The 17,018-nt window shown below is 44.7% G+C and overlaps 1 protein-coding gene and 1 long non-coding RNA gene across 4 annotated transcripts in view; one reads left to right on the top strand and one right to left on the bottom strand.

Annotated features, from left to right (window-relative positions):
- LOC120698085 overlaps positions 1-17,018 on the top strand; it is a 45,926-nt gene that overhangs the window by 9,069 nt on the left and 19,839 nt on the right. The window lies entirely within an intron of this gene.
- LOC120698104 lies at positions 104-2,106 on the bottom strand. Of its 3 annotated transcripts, XR_005684717.1 has the most exons (4): positions 1,725-2,106; positions 1,441-1,641; positions 1,275-1,349; positions 104-320 (listed from the first exon to the last, which is right to left on the bottom strand). It is a non-coding gene; the product is annotated as an uncharacterized LOC120698104 (long non-coding RNA). The 3 variants fall into 3 exon arrangements; XR_005684714.1 differs by having other exon boundaries at positions 1,275-1,641; XR_005684719.1 differs by lacking the exon at positions 1,275-1,349 and having other exon boundaries at positions 1,725-2,105.

Genomic DNA, 17,018 nt, shown 5'->3' with positions numbered 1-17,018 from the left:
ATTCCTGTAAAGAGAGAAGGTACTGGATCAGAAGATGAAGGGATGGATCTGCGTTATTATTAGAAGACGAAGGATTAGAGGCTTACTGGAAAGATAAACTGGGAGGAGGCTGCTGATGATTTCGATTCCTTCCTCGGAGCAGGAAGTGAACTCATTCACTCAACTCTGTCCCCGGGTGCTGCCCAGCCTCAAATGCGCAAGGGATCGAGATGGGAAGCTTCTCTCTCGACTTCCAAGTATGTTCTGCCCCTGAGAAGTGTCCAACTCTTGTCTCCGTAAAGAATTGCTGAAATGAACCATACTAGCAAGTTCCGAAAACCCTGCAATAGTTGAAAGGGGACACATATTATATCGTCATTAACTCACTAATAATTATAAACAAATCGGTCAGCACGTTAGTACGTCGGCGTGCTCCAGGCTCACCTCCACCAGGTCCAGACAAAGACGGCCGGTTGGTGCTCATGATATATATCGTTAATTAATTGTAGAAGTACATGTGGTGCGTGGGGCTAAAGTACAAACAATACGTGAAGACTCAAGACTGGAGGAAGACGCGACGCGGAGCAGTATGATAATGAACTGGTGAGCCACGTATTGCATAATATAGACATCAAGAATAATGTCTGGTATTTCCTTTTAGCAATGAACGAGGGAAAAAAGATTCATCAGAGCATGGCAGCAGGCTTCACCACAGCATCTGATTTTGTTTCTGCAACTTTGGAACAGATGCTAATATAGACATTATTCTTGATGTTTGGGCCACCAATACACACAAGGCATGTAGAATAGTCAGCCTGCAACTTCTGAAGATGCAAAATTACTGCTACATGTTTGGTACAGCAAAACAGACTGGATGCTAGCTTTTATGCTCACGCGCGGGTCCTACTCCAGGGACTAAAGGTAGATGGGTTTCTCCCAGCATTGGAATGCAGACAAAGAAATCCCCAGAATCGGGCAGAGAAGTATATCTTTATCAATTATGATTGGGATCTAACGAATCTGTAATATCAGTCATGTTTAAGGGCCCATAAGTGAAACTTGCAAATAAGGATGCAAGTCATAAAAACTCTCAAGTTATTTGGCTGATCTACAAATTTGATAAAATGAACTAGAATGGTATTTCATATAGTTAATTTGATTGAAAAAAATAATTAAAATGGTATATATGTCATCGCAACTAATCAGCTGATCCAGGAAAACACTATTGAATATCCGCCTGCACCCATACTTATAAGTAGATCTTACTCAACACATACAAGGCAGCAGGGACTTACACAAAACCAAGTAAGACTGAGGCTTGGAGATCCTGTGGACACCGAAGTGTACAAATAAACCAGTGGTAGGTTTTGCTGCTCGATCATTTTGCAACACTAATGTCATATTTATAAAACTTGCAGATGTTTCTTAACGTAACCGTAAACAAGAGAGAGAGAGACATACACGTCGTAAAGAGGGCCCAGGCTTGTGATGCAAATCAGATGCTCCTGCCCTCATTGTACACTTCCATCACTGATCCTGTGCACATCGGCAAGACTCGTTGCTGCCTTAGCTCTTGGTGCTTGTGACCGACCGGTGGCAGAATTGAGTGATAGCTTTGCTAGGACACCAGCAAAACCAGATGTGTATGCAACCACCTGCCGTCTGTCGATAGAAAATTCAGATAGACTAAGACAAACGTAAAACAGAACTGAAAAAACTCGAAGTAGTCAAGCTGGTAGGCTTACAGGCTCAATAGCGAGTATTGGTTTCTTGGAGCAGATTAACTCGCCTTCAGGTTACAACAGAGATGGAGAGATACTCCATGTGATCAAGCTGGTCGGCTTACAGGCTCGATCGGGAGTACTAGTTCAGAGTGAATTGGGAGCAGCAGCTCTGCGAAACTGAATAACAATTCTCATCCCCCAAGTCAAAAAGGCTTGGTGGGGAGACGGGAGAGAGTTCATGCTCTATGGCCGACCAGAATCATCATACTCTTTCCGATAAAAAAGGGGGCTCACTATGAACATAGTTGATGCGTTCCTTACATTAGTGATTCCTTTTTAATATGCGAAACTTGCAAATGGGCCTTAAACTGTTAAACATATACTACTTGTACACACAGCGAGAGTGACGTACTGGACGGGAATTAAGATTGAGGCTTGGTGATGCGTCCGGAGCTTCAGGTGCTCAGTCTCTTGCTCACGGTAGTGCCCTCATATTTATGGGCCTTAGGGATACAAAGTACAACCCGAACTCTATCCCTAACCTACCAAATTACAACTCAAGTCCAATCGTAACCAAACTGTACATATATTCGACACATATCTTGTTGGAGTAATGGGCTTGGCCCATTCATTCTAAAACATTAAAAGAATTTAAAGCCCACTATTAATGTTAGGGAATCAATGCTTAATTCCGTACCGGGAATTGAGGAGGATCTCAACCGACTTAAAAGGTGGACTTCGTGTACACCACTTGTGAAGCCGGTAAGAGGAGGACGGTGAACCACACGCGCGCGCGCGCTCGCTCGCCTCGCCGGGCCGGGCCGGGCCGGCCCGTGGCCGAGACGAGGCGCGGCGCGGCGCGGCCGGCCGGCCGGGCCGTGCGGTGCGGTGCGCGTGCGCGTGCGCGGCCGGACGTGACGTGACGTGCACTGCGGCCGGCCGGGCGGTGCGGTGCGGCGCGGCGTGGCGCGGTGCAATGTGCTGGCTATTTTGCCGTTGACAGCAATTAATCGTGCGATTAAACGTGTAATTAAATCTGTAATTAATGGCCATAACCGCATCACCTAAATGACTCTGATGGTGTCCAGGTTCAACGATCCTGAGCACCTGAGTCACTATATAAGGAGTGCCATTCCCCTCATCCATTCTGCACCAGAGCACTGAGGCAACTCGGCTCCTCTCTTCTCCCTCTCCAGTTGCAACAACTGAGTTCCCCAACGCTAATTTCTGCGCGCACAGAATTAGCGTGAGCAGGCCTCCGAAACCTTGCTCGCCTTGAGATCCTGCACGGGATAGGCGGGCAATCAGGTTTTTGGGTAACGGTTTAGCGTGACTGCTCAAAAATACTAAGGCTTTGCCCGATTGTACGACTACTTCCTGGTGGACGAGCCGAACGACTACGTCGACTACATTCTGGTGGCCGAACGACTACGTCGACTACATCTTGGTGACCGTTCGCGGGACTGCACTGCGAACTTCTTCCTGCACCGATTTAGTTCGACTACTTCGACTGAGGCCAACCGAGTAGATGTCTACTCCAGTTGGTAACAGCGCAGCCAATGCCTCCGGCAACGGCCCCGCTTCAGGGTACTCCCTGAAACTTTGGTTATTTATATTGTTTATGCTTATATGTGTGATAAGTATAAACATGTTCACATGTTTTATTTTACTCCTTAAAGTCATAGAAATATTGTTAGTTTATACATTTAATTTTGGAATTAAAATATACCGAAAATTGCCTAGATATCTAACAATCCAAAAACCTGATTGTGTTAATAGGCTTTCGGTATCTAGCTTTGCTGCATCAATCAAACCATCACTTTTTGATGGTTCAAATTACAAACGTTGGCAAGAGCGGCTTATACTGTGGTTAACACTATCGAGAGTGATCCATGTGAAAGAGGATAAGCCTGAACAATTCTCTCCAGAGGAAGGGAGTGCGTTCGATGAGGCTGATATCCTCTTTCGAGGCTTGATCATTAGTGTTCTCAGTGATAACCTGGTGGATTCTTATATCCGGCTGCCAACTGGCAAAGCATTGTGGGATGCTCTTGAGGCTCAATATAGAGTATCTGACGCCGGGAGTGAGTTGTATATCATGGAGCAGTTCCTTGAGTACAGGATGGTCGAAGACCGTTCTGTAGTGGAACAGGCTCATGAAATACATACTCTGGCAAAAGATCTCAAAAATTGCAGCAAAGAGTCCCCATGTGTGTTACCCAATAAGTTTGTGGCTGGAGGTATAATCTCTAAGCTGCCACCTTCTTGGAGGGACTTTGCTACTTCTCTAAAACACAAGAGACAGGAGTTCACAATAGATGGACTCATAGGGACTCTTGATGTTGAGGAGAAGGCGAGAGCAAAGGACATACGTGGGAAATGAGTTGTTGGTGCTTCAAGTGCCAATCTTGTTCAGAAGAACAACTCCCACAAGAACAAGAAAAAGCCACCGCAGAACCAACCAAAGACTAAGAAGACAACCACTTTTAAGAAGAAGAAGACGGGAGCTTGCTATGTGTGCGCTAGTACGGATCACTTTGCTGCAAAGTGTCCGAACCGCAAAGGCAACGACTCCGCCAACATGGTTATTAGCGAGCCTGGAGGAACATCGGGGTACGGTAATTTATTACCTACTGTTCTTTCAGTCTTTGGTTCACCCGAGTGGTGGGTTGACACTAGTGCTAATATTCATGTTTGTGCTGATGCTTCTTTGTTCTCTTCTTACCAGACCGGCGGAACTTCCTCCTTGCTGATGGGGAACGGATCACATGCACGTGTTCTTGGTGCTGGTACGGTAAATCTGAAGTTTACTTCGGGGAAGACCGTGCAGCTGAAGAACGTACAACATGTCCCCACCATCAAGAAGAATTTAGTCAGCGGCTCTCTACTGTGTAGAGATGGTTTCAAATTAGTCTTTGAGTCCAATAAATATATCTTGTCTAAGTTTGGTACTTTTGTTGGAAAAGGTTATGAAAGCGGATGCTTGTTCCGTCTTTCTTTGTCAAATGTTTGTAATAAAATTGCATACAATGTTATTAACGTTGATGAAACAAATGTTTGGCATTCGAGGCTTTGTCACGTTAATTTTGGTTGTATGATGCGCTTAGCTAATTTGAGCTTAATTCCAAAGTTCACTTTTGTCAAAAATTCTAAGTGTCATGTATGTGTTGAATCAAAACAAACTCGTAAGCCTCATAAGACCGCGGAGGCAAGGAGCTTGGCACGCTTAGAATTAATTCATTCCGATTTGTGCGAAATGAATGGAGTGTTAACAAAAGGTGGTAAAAAAATATTTCATGACTTTGATTGATGATAGTACTAGATTTTGTTACATCTATTTGTTGAAGTCAAAAGATGAAGCTTTATACTACTTTAAAATCTATAAAGCTGAAGTAGAAAACCAACTTGAGAGAAAGATCAAAAGAGTTAGGTCAGATCGTGGTGGCGAGCATTTCTCAAATTTATTTACTTTATTCTGCGAGGAACATGGTATTATTCATGAGAGGATGCCTCGCTATTCACCTCAGTCAAATGGGGTTGCCGAAAGAAAGAACCGCACTCTAACGGATTTGGTTAACGCCATGTTAGATACAGTGGGGCTTTCCAAGGAATGGTGTGGTGAGGCTATATTGACTGCATGTTATGTCCTAAATCGTGTTCCTACAAAGAATAAAGAGATAACTCCATTCGAGGAATGGGAGAAGAAAAGGCCAACACTGTCATACTTACGTACATGGGGTTGTTTGGCAAAAGTGAGTGTGCCAATAACCAAGAAACGTAAGCTTGGACCTAAAACTGTGGATTGTATCTTTCTAGGTTATGCTATTCACAGCGTTGGATATAGATTTTTAATAGTGAAATCTGGAGTACCTGACATGCATGTTGGTACTATAATGGAGTCCAGAGATGCTACTTTTTTTGAAAACATTTTTCCCATGAGAGATGAAACAAGTTCATCTAGACAAGAGTTCATCGAGGATGATGGCTCTGCTGAGCCGATAGAACACAATGAACATACACTTGTAGAAAATCCTGAGGAGAATAACAATGATGCTCCGAGAAAGAGCAAGAGACAAAAGACTGTAAAGTCTTTTGGTGATGATTTCATTGTATACCTCATAGATGATACACCCAGAACCATTGAAGAGGCATATTCATCTCCTGATGCTGACTATTGGAAGGAAGCAGTAAGGAGTGAGATGGATTCTATTATGTCTAATGGAACCTGGGAGGTCGTTGAACGTCCTTATGGATGTAAACCGGTTGGATGCAAGTGGGTGTTCAAGAAAAAGCTTAGGCCAGATGGTACTATTGAAAAGTACAAGGCAAGGCTTGTGGCCAAGGGTTATACCCAAAAAGAAGGAGAACATTTCTTTGACACTTATTCACCAGTTGCCCGATTGACCACAATTCGGGTGTTACTTTCCCTGGCAGCCTCTTATGGTCTTCTCGTTCATCAGATGGACGTTAAGACGGCTTTCCTCAATGGAGAGTTAGAAGAGGAGATCTATATGGATCAGCCGGATGGGTTTGTATCAAAGGGTCAAGAAGGAATGGTTTGTAAGTTGTTAAAATCTTTATATGGTCTCAAGCAAGCGCCTAAGCAGTGGCATGAAAAGTTTGATAGAACTTTGACCTCTGCCGGCTTTGTTGTGAACGAAGCTGACAGATGTGTGTACTATCGCTATGGTGGGGCTGAAGGAGTGATTTTGTACTTGTATGTGGATGACATACTGATCTTTGGCACTAGCCTTAATGTGATTAAGGAAGTCAAAGAGTTTTTATCTCAAAATTTTGAGATGAAGGATCTGGGAGAAGCTGATGTTATCCTTAATATAAAACTGGTAAAAGAGATAAATGGTGGGGTGATTCTTACACAGTCTCACTATGTGGAGAAGGTGTTAAGTCGCTTTGGTTATAGCGACTATAAACCTGTCTCAACACCATATGATGCCAGTTTAATTCTTAGAAAGAACAAAAGGATAATGCGAGATCAGCTGAGATATTCTCAGATCATTGGTTCATTAATGTATTTAGCGAGCGCTACAAGACCTGACATCTCGTTTGCTGTAAGCAAACTGAGCCGGTTTGTTTCAAACCCGGGAGATGATCATTGGAAGGCTCTTGAAAGAGTAATGCGCTATCTGAAGGGGACAATGAACTATGGAATTCACTACACCGGGTACCCAAGGGTACTAGAAGGGTATAGTGATTCAAATTGGATTTCTGATGCTGATGAGATAAAGGCCACAAGTGGATATATGTTTACACTTGGTGGTAGAGCTGTTTCCTGGAAGTCTTGCAAGCAGACCATCTTAACGAGGTCAACTATGGAAGCAGAACTCACAGCATTAGATACCGCCACTATTGAGGCTGAGTGGCTTCGTGAGCTCCTTATGGACTTGCCGATAGTTGAAAAACCGTTACCGGCAATCCTAATGAACTGTGACAATCAAACGGTAATTGTCAAGGTGAATAGTTCTAAGGATAACATGAAGTCATCTAGACATGTGAAAAGGCGGTTGAAATCTGTCAGAAAATTGAGAAACTCCGGAGTTATAGCCCTGGACTATGTTCAGACGGCTAAAAATCTGGCAGATCAGTTTACAAAGGGTCTTTCACGAAATGTGATAGACAATGCATCTATGGAATTGGGCTTGAGACCCACGTGAGTCATTCTATAGTGGAAACCTGTCCTATGTGATCGGAGATCCCGTGAATTAGGATGGTGAAACAAACTAAAGTCTGACTGTGAGAAGAGAACCTTTGTGAAAAGGGCTCATTCCGTGTATAAGGTGCATTTCTCTTCTAATCTGTATGGCAGGTTGGTCTATACCTTAATGTGTGCCAGGTGGTTTCTTTTAAACAAATGAGTTGTTTTCTTGAAACAAAGATGTTGTCCTACAGAACATCTGAAAGGAACACACCTATATGAGTTTGACCACTGGTCATGGTCTATGAGAATTGGGTATTCTCTAGAAACTCATGAAGGGCCTGGAGTATGACTTATAAGCTCCAAACTGCAGGGATGCTTATGCAGCCTAGTACCAGTGTAGGGCTCTGGTCAAACTTGTTTGCACAAAACTGGCAATTCAAGGCATAGTCCATTGCACAGTTGTGAATAAGTGTAGCCTTTGTCCTAGATGGAAGTTCAACTTAACAGTCTCTGTCGAATACTGGTATATCAATGAGGGAATGAGGGTATTTCTAGTGTGGCTTGAATTTCTTGGTGGGGATTGTTGGAGTAATGGGCTTGGCCCATTCATTCTAAAACATTAAAAGAATTTAAAGCCCACTATTAATGCTAGGGAATCAATGCTTAATTCCGTACCGGGAATTGAGGAGGATCTCAACCGACTTAAAAGGTGGACTTCGTGTATACCACTTGTGAAGCCGGTAAGAGGAGGACGGTGAACCACACGTGCGCGCGCGCTCGCTCGCCTCGCCGAGCCGGGCCGGGCCGGCCCGTGGCCGTGGCCGTGGCCGAGGCCGAGACGAGGCGCGGCGCGGCGCGGCCGGCCGGCCGGGCGGGCGGTGCGCGTGCGCGTGCGCGGCCGGACGTGACGTGCAGGTGCACTGCGGCCGGCCGGCCGGGCGGGCGGTGCGGTGCGGCGCGGCGTGGCGCGGTGCGATGTGATGGCTATTTTGCCATTGACAGCAATTAATTGTGCGATTAAACGTGCAATTAAATCTGTAATTAATGGCCATAACCGCATCACCTAAATGACTCTGATGGTGTCCAGGTTCAACGATCCTGAGCACCTGAGTCACTATATAAGGAGTGCCATTCCCCTCATCCATTCTGCACCAGAGCACTGAGGCAACTCGGCTCCTCTCTTCTCCCTCTCCAGTTGCAACAACTGAGTTCCCCAACGCTAATTTCTGCGCGCACAGAATTAGCGTGAGCAGGCCTCCGAAACCTTGCTCGCCTTGAGATCCTGCACGGGATAGGCGGGCAATCATGTTTTTGGGTAACGCTTTAGCGTAACTGCTCAAAAATACTAAGGCTTTGCCCGATTGTACGACTACTTCCTGGTGGACGAGCCGAACGACTACGTCGACTACATTCTGGTGGCCGAACGACTACGTCGACTACATCTTGGTGACTGTTCGCGGGACTGCACTGCGAACTTCTTCCTGCACCGATTTAGTTCGACTACTTCGACTGAGGCCAACCGAGTAGATGTCTACTCCAGTTGGTAACAGCGCAGCCAATGCCTCCGGCAACGGCCCCGCTTCAGGGTACTCCCTGAAACTTTGGTTATTTATATTGTTTATGCTTATATGTGTGATAAGTATAAACATGTTCACATGTTTTATTTTACTCCTTAAAGTCATAGAAATATTGTTAGTTTATACATTTAATTTTGGAATTAAAATATACCGAAAATTGCCTAGATATCTAACATATCTAACAAACTCCACCTTGGCGAATATGCACGCCACCTTGAAGCCGTCCATGCTCGAACCTCCGTGTACCGGACTTGAGTCGTCTCTCTTTGCTGCTCACTTGGAACAGCCCGACGAGGCCGATCCCGCCTCCTTGTCGACCTTCGGACAGAACACCGCCACCGTTGCATTGCCATCCATGACTCCACCTTCAACAACGCTTCCCATCAGCTTGTATTGGTGTGCACTTGACTTCTCACCGACCATGACTGTCTTGCCTTCCCGCATGACTCTCAAGGTCTTCTTATCAGGCGCCGCCTGATACAGCCATCCTTCATCATGCAATAACCCAAGCGAAATCAGATTCTTTCGTAGTCCCGGCACATGCTTCACACCCTTAAGTAGCATCTCACGTCCATCACACATCTTGAATTTGATATCGCCAGCTCCTATGATACGATAACCCGAATCATCTCTCAAGTGAGCAAGACCACCATCCTCCTCAATGTATGACAAGAACCACTCCTTCTTTGGTGTTGCATGAAACGAGCTAGCTGAATCCAACAACCACGCTTCACAAGACTTTTCACTTGATACCGTGAGAACATCACCTTCACTATCCGAGTCATCCTGCTTCTTGGCAATCATCACACTTGCGGTTCCTTCATCCTTCTTCAGTTCTGGACACTCAGCCTTTTTATGTCCCCATCCCTTGCACTTGTAGCACTGCGGCCCCTTCTTCTTCCTGTTGCCCTTCTTATCTTCAGCATTGTGATCACCCCTGACTACAAAAGCACCTCCAGAAGAATCTTCAGATAAATTGTTCTTCCTCCTTTGCTCATGACCGAGTAAAGCAGTAACAATTTCATCCACCTTAACATCCTCCTTGCCATAAGTCAGTGTAGTAACCAAGTGCTCATAAGACCCCGGCAACGAACACAGAAGAATAATAGCCATGTCTTCCTCATCAATCTTCACATCGACCTTCCCAAGATCAGCAATTAATTGATTGAAGACATTAATATGCTCTGCAAGATCCGTCTCCTCCTGTATCTTCAGCCCATACAATTTCTGCTTCAGGTATAGCTTTCGGGTCAATGTCTTGGACATAAACTGCTCTTCCAACTTGTCCCAAATTTTCTTCGGCGATGTTTCATCCATGACATGGTATATGATCTGATCTGTGAGACACAACCTTATTGTAGCACACGCTTGCACCTGCATCTCTTCCCACTTATCATCATCCACCTTCGCCGGCTTCTTCTTGTTGAGAGCCCTCGAGATACTCTGCTGAGCCAATAGGTCCTCACTCTCGTCTGCCACAACCCGAAGTTTCCGGTGCCATCAAACCTCTCCACCTCAAATTCAGAAGCGATCGACGCCATCTGCCTGTTGCCACAGATCGCCAAAAAATCAATCACACACGTGTACTATACACACTACGTACCTCCAACACGTCGTGTGATCTCCTTCCTCACGTCCCGCCAGGGACGCTGCACGACGCTGCAGCACCCACATCCTACGTGTGCTGTGCTGACCTCATCGTGCCGTCGCCGCCGTGTACTCTTACACAGCCACACCGCTCGCAAGCCTTGTCGACCTCCTTGCCGTCGCACACGACAACGCCGACCCGCCTTCGAAGTCCGAACAGCGCCCGCCGTTCGCCTGTCCACCGCCGCAAGCTTCGGTTTCCACGAACAGCTCGATTGCCATGACTTGCAATCTCCGTAGACCCCTCTGTTTATATGGATCCAGAATTGATAAGAGTCCATATACAATACGGACTCGAATCCGTCACTCACGGCCTTCCTTTTGCCACGCGTGCCCTCCCGTGCACGCACATCATCTCGTGCACATGCAGGTCTCCACCATATTGGCAGTCTCTACCGAGTAGGCAAATCCTCCCTACATGCACAGAAATCTATAAAAGAATCCGATTATCCCAAATACAAGCAAGAATTGAAGAGTTTACTGAAAGAGTACAAAGATTGATTTGCTTGGGAATACTATGAGATGCCCGGCTTGGATAGATCTATTTTGGAATATCGCTTACCTATAAAACTGGGATATCGGCCGTATGAGCAAGGAGAAAGACGATGCAATCCTAAGATTTTGCCAGATATAAAGGCTGAGATTACACGGTTAATTGAAGCTAATTTTATTCGGTAATGTCGTTATGCCGAATGGATTTCTAATGTGGTTTCTGTTTACAAAAAGAATGGCAAATTACGAGTGTGCATTGATTTCAGGGATCTCAACAAGGCTACGCCGATGGATGGCTACCCCATGCCAATAGCCGATATGTTGGTAGATGCTACTGCTGGGCACAAGGTAATTAGTTTCATGGATGGCAATGCTGGGTACAATCAAATTTATATGGCAGAAGAAAACATCCACAAGACTGTGTTCAGGTGTCCAGGGCATCTTGGTTTGTTTGAGTGGGTAGTCATGACCTTCGAATTGAAGAATGCCGGTGCTACGTATCAAAGAGCCATGAATTATATTTTTCATGAACTCATCGGCAAGATTGTAGAGATATACATTGATGATATAGTTGTGAAGTCAAAGGGGCACCAAGAACATTTGGCCGATCTGCGTAAAGCTTTGGAATGCATAAGAAGGCATGGTTTGAAGATGAATCCGAATAAGTGTGCCTTCGGTGTATCAGCTGGCCAATTCTTGGGTTTTATGGTACATGAGCGAGGGATTGAAATTAGTCAGACGACTATATCAGCCATTGACAAAGTCGAAGCCCCTACGACAAAGGTTGAACTTCAGTCATTGATCGGCAAGATTAATTTTATTCGAAGATTTATATCCAATTTGTCTGGAAAAATTCAGCCGTTCAGCTCTTTACTAAAGTTGAAGGTCGATCAGGAGTTTGTATAGGGAGAGGAGCATCAGAGGGCATTGGTTGAAATCAAACATTATTTAGTAAATCCTCCAGTATTGGTTCCTCCCCAAAAGCACAAGCCGTTTAAATTGTATTTATCGGCTGATGAGCGTGCTATCGGATCGGCCCTTATTCAAGAATTTGAAGGAAAATAAAGGGCTATATATTTTGTGAGCAGAAGGTTGCTGGATGCTGAAACCAGGTATTCTCCTGTTGAGAGATTATGTCTTTGCTTATACTTTTCATGCACTAAGCTTAGACATTATTTATTATCGGCTGAGTGTGTTGTCGTGAGCAAGGATGATGTCATTAAATGCATGCTGTCGCTGCCGATTTTAAATTGGAGAATAGGAAAGTGGATTTTGGCCTTGTCAGAATTTGATTTGAGATATGAATTGGCTAATGCAGTTAAAGGTCAAGCCGTAGCCGATTTTATTGTACAACATTGTGGGCCAGAGCTAAACATGGTAGATCTTGTTCCTTGAACTTTATTCTTTGATGGATCTTCATGTGGGAATGGTTCTGGAATTGGTGTGGTGCTGATTTCCCCTCGGGGGCAAATTTTGAATTCTCATTTCCAATTGAGGCATCCGCAACCAATAATCAAGTTGAATATCGTGCTATTCTCAAGGGGATTCAATTGCTTCGAGAAATCAAAGCCGATGCTGTTGAAATTTTTAGGGATTCTATGCTAGTGATTAATCAGTTAGTTGGAGAGTATGAATGCAAAGATGATATTTTACGATTATATCATGAAGAATGTCTCCGGTTGATGAAAGAATTTAAGAAGATAACCATCGAGCATGTTCCCAAATTTCATAACAGTGATGCGAATCGGCTGGCTCAGCATGCTTCAGGATATCGGCCGATGGAAAGGGTAATGGCTTTAGAGTTAACGGCCGATGATTGGAGGAGAGAAATTGTTGATTACTTGAAGGATCCCTCCAAGAAAGTAGACAGAAAAGTCCGATTCCAAGCAATCAAGTATGTGTTGTTGGAAGAAGATTTATATTATCGGACGATTGATGGAGTTTTGCTCAAATGCATTGATAAAGAAGAGGCAAAAATGTTAATGGGTGAAATTCACGAAGGTGTATGTGGGTTCCATCAATCGGCCTATAAAATGAAATGGGTGATTAGGAGAAATGGATATTTTTGGCCAACAATGCTAGAAGATTGCTTCACATATTACAAAGGTTGCCAAGAATGTCAAAAGTTTGGAAGTGTGCAAAGAGCTCTTGCATCAGCCATGAATCCGATAATCAAGCCGTGGCCCAGACGACGTCCCGGTCGGATTGCGCCGCCTCCAGTTCAGCGGCTAGACGCTAAGACCTGATGGTCTCTTCGGAGTAGTTCTGGCAGGCTTCGTCCTTCTCTCGGAGGAGTTGGCGGATGTACTCCACAGTGCCTTCATTGGCACCACAGTCCGACGGAGCGGAAGCGTCGTCACTGTACAAAGATTGGAGATCAGAACCAAGCCAGAATGTGATAATTGGAGGATGAGGGGGAATAGCTTACCCCAAGTGGCGACGGATCGCCGGAGGAGCGTCGAAAGGACCCTCGTCAGAGCGCTTGATACCCGCCATTGCTATAGGAAAACCTAGGGTTTTTGGAGCTAAGAGGAGGAAGAAAGGAGGTGATGTAGCTAATGGAGGCTGGTTGCCGATACAAAGCTGAAGGGTAATATTTATGGACCAGTCTGGGTAGATGAAAAGACGGAAGATGAATCGGCGCATCGGGTTTGCACGGACAGAAGGCAAAGGGCCAGGGGCAAAGAAGAGTTTTACCCGGTTGTACGGAGTAAGCCGTGTGCACGGGGTACGAGGAATGACTATAAATGTTGGTTGAAGCAGAAGGACGATTGCTGGTTGTAGTAATTTCAGAACAAAATAAATTATTCCGAAACTGGGGGGCATGTGTTGACACTGTTTTTTGACACGCGTCAAGGAAGATGATTTTTGTGAAGGGAAGGTGGCCGATTTGGAAGAAACCAAAAGATACACAGGGTTGGAATTGGCCGATGGAGTCCGTTCGATGGACCAGAGGAATATGCTTCGAAGATGCTGATCCGCTAGCTCTGGTGCTCGGCTGATGGAGAGTTGCCGATGAAATCAAGGGAGGAGAAGAGGATCCGGACTCTATGAAAATCTTGATGATTCTGTTGTAATATTTAAAGTAGTTTATCTTTAGTAAGTCTTTTCTTTAGAGTCAAGTAATGTTTACCGTAATCGGCTAGGACTTGATAACGTTAGGCTATATGTATCAGTTGTAAGGGACCAGAAAAACTCGATACACATCCAATACAACAACAATTTATAATTCCTTTGCACTTTTTCGGCGACTTCGCCTTTTCTTTTCTTTTTCAACAAGTTCTTTCAAGTTGATCAAGGGCGCCTCACATTCGAGTGACTTGATTTGCTGGTGAGTCTTCGTTTTATTGAGTATATTTGAGCTTTAGCTACCGGGTGCATTGCTGTGGCTTCGTTCAAATCTATTCAAAATTTATCGAGTTCATCTAGGTTTTGACTTCCGGGCATATCGCTGTCGTCTCGTCTAGATTTATTCACCAATTATTGGTATCGGCTAGATTTGTAGGTTTTCCTATGCTTTTTGGTTATTATCATATCTAAAAACATATTAGATCGGCTTTAGGTTTTGCAGTAACACTTTTGTTATCTCAAGAGCTGATTTAGATCTGTTTTTAGTTCACATCATTTAAGTTACACATTCGTAGCTTAGATCTTGTTATATACATACAATCGGCTACTCAAAGCCGGTTTTGTCGTTTAGTGCATTGGCTGATCCTGCCGACGCGTTCATTTATTACACGCTCGCATTTAATACCTTTCTGTCGTCTACTGTATCGGCAAAGCTTGTCGATATGCCTGCATGAGAGATATTCAGAATCCCAGCCGATACGCTCTCAAATTTGACTTTGTTTTCTCCCTTATCAATTTCAGGTCAAATTGACTGGCATGCTTGGTTGACTTTTCGTGTTTGGCGAACACTTGCCCTCGGATTCCAGTGTGTTGATTTTTGCGTAAACAATGATCTTGATCATGGGAGTATGAAATGCATCTCACAAAGGGTCACAATAATTTGACAAAACTCAATGAGATAGCAAGTTGCATATGTGAAAGGGTTACAATGAGATCAACATATGACTTTGGATAGGAATTTTCATTATCATCGTGGAACTTTTTATTTTTGTATTTTCAAAATCAAATACTCCAGATATCAAGCATCACATAGGAGAAGATCATAGCAGCTCTACTTAACCATATCATAGCTCACAATAACTTAGATTCGGATCATGCTTTCGCTACCCATAAGTTTCAAGTTTAAGGTTTGAACATTTAGCCAATGAACTGAAAACTAGGTAGAGCACAAAGTTGTAACTAGGCATATGGAGAAAATTAACAGAGCAACTATTCATCATCTCAATAAGGAAAACTCACACCATGCTTACTACACATATTAAAGCAAGGAAATATTTTTGGTATTTTCTAAGTTTTGTAAATTTTTATTTGGTTTTAGATTTTGCAAATTTTTATTTTGTTTCATGCATAAGATTGAAAGCGGTAAAGATACAAGATACAAGTTACCTCTCACGGGGGTCCTCCCCCAAGCTAGCTTCAGGCTCACTGCTACTGGTCGGGATGAAAGCCTGTCCAACGGCAGTAGGCCCACCACTCCTGCTACTGCTGTAGCTGTCTCTACTCCATGGAGTGGAGTCTCTCGCTGGTGTAACGCTGCCATGCCTGGGATATGTTGACGTGCTGGTGCAGCGTATCCTGATTGTCGCCGACCTGCATCCGCAGCTCGCCTAGCTGCTGGGTGATGATGCCGAACCCACGGGATGAGGCCGGACACCTTGCGAGGTTCGAGGCTCCGCTGGAGCTAGAGCTGGTGGACTGGCGGCTTGGAGCCTGTAGTGCCCACTTGTCGGTGCTAGCGCTGTGCCAAAACGAACCACCTGCCTCATGCGGATATGAGGACTGAGGCTGCTGAGGTAGTGGTGTCGGCTCTGCTTCCCTTCTGCCCCTGCTTCGTGTCATCCTGCCAGGTAAACCAGAAACGCTATGCCTTCAGGCCTCCTCTTGTGGAACAAGAGGGATGGTTAGCGAATGGCAATTGCACAAATAGAACTCCGCATTGGGCAGCAGAATCTCATTTGCATAGCCCAAGGAAAAGAAAATCAAAGAGTCATTCGAGCCTTTCTTGAGTGTGTGACTTTGGGTCAAATAAGCCTCGTCGATAAACGTGCGGTCACCTTCAATGAAAGGAATAGCATTCCCATCTAAGGCACCGACACGTGAAGCAATACGAGTAATCAAAGAAATACACTCAATAGGACCCGTCATCTTGAAATTCTAAGCCATTGCTTAACCAAAGCCATTGCAGGGGAGATTTTGATCTTGTTGACCATGGCATATAAGATAATCAACTCATCGTTGCGCATGGGTCGAACATCATCTCTTGGAAAGAGAGTGATGGCTAACCATTTGTGCATCAAACGAAGAGTTGGATTTTGCATGTCATTGCACCGAGGTGCAAACTTGCCATGGACAACTTGACCTAAAATCAAACCCTAAAACTCATGACGATAAAAACTGCGGTAAGCTTGTTCAAGGGAAATCGACCAACACTTGTTGAAATTGAGGTGGCTAGCAAAAGTTTTCCAAGAAAGAAGATACTCCTTCCCGAAAAGTCGAAAGTAAACCCCTTTTTCCACCTCCCAAAGAGTGCAAAGAAATTAGATGGTAAGGAGTCGAGAACCATACTCCTCAACGGGCACAAAGTTGTCCCATCCAATTGCATGCCAAACATTAGCAAAGTCTACGTCCATACCTATTTTGGCGAGTAGCTCCGGATCGAAGGCTCACGTGTGGGCGAAGCTTCGATTCTTGAGGATGGCGTAGCCTTGTTGTTCACGGTCATCTCGCAAGTCAAGGTAGGGTGCGTCATCTTCATCAATCTCCATGGCCTCGGCTTGCACTTCGGCATGTTATTCTTGTTCTTCCTCGTAGTCC

This window comes from Panicum virgatum, chromosome 1K (assembly GCF_016808335.1).
Source record: "Panicum virgatum strain AP13 chromosome 1K, P.virgatum_v5, whole genome shotgun sequence".
Taxonomy (NCBI): Eukaryota; Viridiplantae; Streptophyta; class Magnoliopsida; order Poales; family Poaceae; genus Panicum; species Panicum virgatum.
Note: the sequence above shows the minus strand (reverse complement) of the source record. Positions and strands in the feature narration are given on the sequence as shown.